General features: G+C 42.2%; 1 long non-coding RNA gene across 1 annotated transcript; it reads right to left on the reverse strand.

Moving 5' to 3' along the window:
* Window positions 1–4,252: 4,252 nt before the first annotated feature.
* Window positions 4,253–4,889, reverse strand: LOC118563900. Its single transcript, XR_004931514.1, has 3 exons — window positions 4,714–4,889; window positions 4,497–4,615; window positions 4,253–4,388 (listed from the first exon to the last, which is right to left on the reverse strand). It is a non-coding gene; the product is annotated as an uncharacterized LOC118563900 (long non-coding RNA).
* Between the last annotated feature and the right edge of the window lie 386 nt (window positions 4,890–5,275).

Here is a 5,275-nt window from a genome sequence, read left to right on the forward strand (position 1 = left end):
AGTGCTAAACACATCCATGCCTCTACACCCGGGTTAACATAGCCCTAACTAAAGATAAGCCTTTTCATAAAAATAACTATAGAATGCATAAATAGGAAATAAATAGAGAATATTGTGATATGTTGAGGAAAATAAATATCTTAGTTGGGGTTGCTGAGGAATGCAGAGTGTTGACTGTCTCTCCTCAATACCCTCACATGAAGTTTTATTGCAGGGGGGAGGGGGAGGTCAGAAAAGGAGAGTTTCTTTGTTCGAACAGATCATCCCTCCTCCTGAAAGATATGGGAGGAGAGTCAGCCTTTCAAAAATGTGTTTAGCATTTTGAAAAAGCAGACAGAATCCTACATTGCCATGAGGTCAGCTGGTACTGAATACAACAAATGGTAATGTAATACTCTGTCTCCATTCGGAATTCCTAATGAATTAAATACGCATATTAGAATGTTTACCTCTTGATCAATGTTTTCTCATTTACTGCCAAATCTTAAACCGGGGTAAGATGGTCCTTCAGAGATATGCAGGAGCAGGCCGGTACAAATATCTAATAACTTGGTGCGTGTGACCCCGGATTTGGCTGTAAGTAGAGGAACCTTTTGAATTTGGGCACTATTAGAAAAAAAAATTAAATAAAAAAATAAAACACAAAGATTTATATCATTGTTTATCATGTTTTAATCTATGTGGCAGTGAGAGTTGGACTCCACCAAGGTTTCCCTGTGTCACCGATTCTGTTCATAACTTTTATGGACAGAATTTCTAGGCGCAGACAAGGTGTTGCGTCTCTGCTATTCGCGGATGACGTGGTCCTATTGGCTTCATCAGGGCGTGATCTACAGCTCTCGCTGGAGCGGTTCACAGCCGAGTGTGAAGCGGCCGCGATGAAAATCAGTGCCTCCAAATCCGAGACCATGGTCTTGAACCGGAAAAGGGTAGAGTGTCTACTCCGGGTTGGGGAGGATGTGCTGCCCCTAGTGGAGGAGTTTAAGTATCCTGGGGTCTTGTTCACAAATGAGGGGAAGATGGAGCAGGAGATCGACAGGCAGATTGGTGCAGCGTCTGTTGTGAAGCGGGCGATAGGGTGAGGAGCTCAGTCATCCGGGGAGGACTCAAAGTAGAGCCGCTGCTCCTCCACGTAGAGAGGAGCCAGTTGAGGTGGCTCGGGCATCTGGTCAGGATGCCTCCTGGACGCCTCCCTGGTGAGGTGTTCTGGGCACGTCCCACCAGGAGGAGACCCAGGGGAAGACCCAGGACATGCTGGAGGGACTAGGTCTCCCGGCTGGCCTGGGAACGCCTTGGGATTCCATCGGAGGATCTGACCCAAGTGGCCGGGGAGAGGGATGTCTGGGCCTCCCTTACTGAAGCTGCTACCCCCGCGACCCGACCCCGGATAAGCGGAAGACAATGGATGGATGGATAATCTATGTGGATTTTAAAGTATGAATAAAAAGGAAAGACTCATGCAGCACTTTCAGTGTTCATTGTATTCTAAAACCTCCCAAAACCTCCAGCTTCCATCCTGACATCAGAATCAGAAATGTGTTGCAACCAGTGTTGGGCAAGTTACTTTGAAAAAGTAATTAGTTATAGTTACTAGTTACTTCTCCCAAAAAGTAACTGAGTTACTAACTGAGTTACTCAACTATAAAAGTAACTAGTTACCAAAAAAAGTAACTATTGCGTTACTTTTTCGTTTCTGGCTTTTTTTTTTTTTTTACAAATCTTTAGCTGCCATGTCATTTCAATGCACCCCCCCCACACACACACACACACACACACACACATACTCCCCCGTTTGTGTTGAACAGTGAAGTTTGGGATGAAAGCAGCTTTAATTCCCCATCACATAACTTTCATATCGCGCATGCATTGACTTTTTCAACAATTTTCTCTTGTGGTTTTCAGCAGCAACGGCTGCTGTCCATATGCTATTGTCCATATGCCTTCTTTAAATATTTCTAATTCTACTCGCAGGACATGCCCAGGGGCACCAACCATGGGGGGGCACCACATGACACATGGTTTAAAAATATATTTTTCATAAATTGTTATATTATTTACTTGAAATTGTTGAAAGACCATGCATTATTCGTTTTGTGAACACTGATGTCACAATAATAATAAATAATAAATAAATCAAGATTTTTTTGATTTCAACATTTTAAAATTAGGTATTTGAATATTGCTCACTGCTCATATGCCTACATGTAGTTGTGTAAGTTAGTAAATAGTAAAGAAATCCCCTTGATTATGTCTGATGTTTTTGACCGGAGGACAGCACGGGTTGGGGGGGCTTTGAGGTATAGTGCCCAGGGGCACCACATTGTTTTAATACGGGCCTGGCTGAGAATGACAAAGGGAGGAAGAGCTGCTCGGAGTTGCAGCTTTCTACTCAGTGTAGATCAGCCGTTTTTTCTGAAACGACTGTGCAGCATAGCTTTGCTGTGCGCGCTGAATCCAGATGCTGTGCGCGAATGCACACGCGCGCAGTTTAGAAGGAACATAAATAGTTTGGCACGTCAGTCAGTTCGAAACAGTTCCTGTATCGGCCACGTAGCGCACACGCGCATCGACACAGGTTTTGCTCTACGAGCTTGACTCATGCGCCGACGCATCGGTGTTGCCGGACCCATGTTCTTGTCCTTTTTGCTGTTTAACTCAAAATAATGTGCTAACCTCCAAGAATCAAACGCTGTCTTCTCTGTCATCTTGCCGGGGTACAAACACTTGTAGCTTACACACACGGGTGCGCGCGCACACACACACACACACACACACAGAGGCAAAGAGCAGGGTACAGACGCCAGCAGCCGCATCTGACTATATGCAGAAAAGCAGGGACTTCACTTTCCTTATCGAGGGACATTCTTAACGGAGTAACGAGTGCTTATTTTGGAAAATAACGGAGTTACTGATTACTGAATTTGCAAAACTAACGCGTTAGATTATTCGTTACTGAAAAAAACTAATAAGAGTACTCTAACGCGTTTCTTATAATGCGTTACCCCCAACACTGGTTGCAACTATATATATATATATATATATATATATATATATATATATATATATATATATATATATATATATATATATATATATATATATATACATACACATATACATATATATATATAGTAATATTCGTTACTGAAAAAAACCAATAAGAGTACTCTAACGCGTTTCTTATAACGCGTTACCCCCAACACTGGTTGCAACTATATATATATATATATATATATATATATATATATATATATATATATATATATATATATATATATATATATATATATATACACATACATATATACATACAAACATACATACAAACATTTGGAAATGTTTTGTAAACCGTTTTGCACATGGTGTCTTTAAAACAAAGGGCTAACACAATAGCTCACACTGCATGAAAAGTGAGATTTTCGTCCCCGTAAACTACCGCAGATCTCCCTAATTTTCGGCAGTTAACGACAATTTGCAACCCGTGCTTGTTGCCGTTTGTCAGTGCCACAAATTGTCGGAACCGGACTCTGACGTATGTGGAGAGCGATCAGCTGCACTAATGGCCCTAATTAGCATATGAATGCAGCGAACCCGCGCGGCTGGCCAGGTCTGGCTTGAATAACCTACTCAGTATTGGCTGAAACCACTATTTTTAAATAAGTAAAATCGCTCCTGATTGGCAGCAAAACCACACGTGGCCAGGGCAGGCCAGAATGTTCTTACTCAGTATTGGCTGAAACCATTATTTTCAAACTAGTAAAATCACTCGTGATTGGTTGGTTGGTTGATTTTATTTATATATATGTATGTATATATATATATATATATATATATATATATATATATATATATATATATATATATATATATATATTTTATATTATGCTGTATATTCATGTTATCTTATGTAGGCTACTACACTATCATTAGGCTACCTTCAAGGACATGAATGAATTTATACAGGAAATGAACATTTGCCAGGAAGATGTTTATGCAAAGAAAGAGCTTTATTAAAACACACACACACGCAACTATATACAACGCGAGGATCTTCCCACACATGCGTATCCAAAAAACTACAACTCCGTGAACTGTCCGTGCGCCTCCTCGGGGTTGTAGGCAACTGCTGGCGGCGTTCTTTCCGAGGCAGGTCCGATGTGCAGACGCCTGCTGTGCATGGCTTTGTACTTCGGCGTCGCCTCTAACCGGGACTGCAGCTTCATACAGAGTTCAGAGAGATCATGCCTACGAAATGACGGCGGCCGTACAATCCATCCAGAGACCCCGCCAACGACGCCATCTTCCTCGTCAGACATGAGGTCGACGGTGGCGGACTTCCAGAGTTCCACTTCCTCATCAGCTAGCACGCTCTGCCTCGATTCCAGCAGCTGTAAAAAACAAAACAATGAATCAGTATTATGCGATGGGATGCACTGCGTATGGACACAACACATCTATCAATGCACCTGAAAAACAGTCACCAAATAAAGTCTTACCCTCTTTCTTCTCGCTCGACTCCGAGCTGAATTCTTGGCAGCTTCCGCCCGCATTGAGTTCTCTGGCTGCGTATATCTGAAGCTCCTGCGTACCGTCTCGTAATATGTCTTACAGGCGGCTGAAAAAACAAATAAATGAGAGTGGTATGAATAAAAACCAAACGCAAGTCACAGTAACATTAAAAACAAGGGAGAAACAGTAAAACAAGTCCCTTACACACAATGTCGTCTTTATCAATATAGTGTAAATCGAGGCTTACAGATATTGCTCCGAGCAGATGGGAGGTAACCGCCTCATTATGAGGCGTGCTTAGTCTGTGAAAACAAAATGTACAGTTATGATCGGTATCTATCCGTATCTATTTCCTTTTATCGCAGAATGAAAGCATATTCTTTAAATCTTACCCTTTCGCCAGTTCATAGCGCCTGCAATTTGTCTTCGAGTTGTGAAGACGGCGTACTGTGAATCACAAAAAATACACCCTTAGCTTTGGGTTATGGCTAGGCTACTTTTAGCTTAGCTAGCAGTCATCAAATATATTCTTACCGCAAGCTTTTGTGCATCCGTCTTCTCTTGATGGAGTTAGTCTCTCCAGCACAGTTCATCGACTGCAGAGCCGCCATCTTGTTCTCTATGGACAGCAACCTCGAGTTTACCGAACTCTGCAGTTGAGTGAACCTCTCATTCATGTCGGCAGTATGTTGAGTAAGCTGACGAGACAGTCCACTGATAGCAATCAGCAGTTTCTTCTCGTCAGTCTGCGGACTGGCTGAAAGTT

Source organism: Fundulus heteroclitus, chromosome 8 (assembly GCF_011125445.2).
Source record: "Fundulus heteroclitus isolate FHET01 chromosome 8, MU-UCD_Fhet_4.1, whole genome shotgun sequence".
In the NCBI taxonomy this organism is placed as follows: Eukaryota; Metazoa; Chordata; class Actinopteri; order Cyprinodontiformes; family Fundulidae; genus Fundulus; species Fundulus heteroclitus.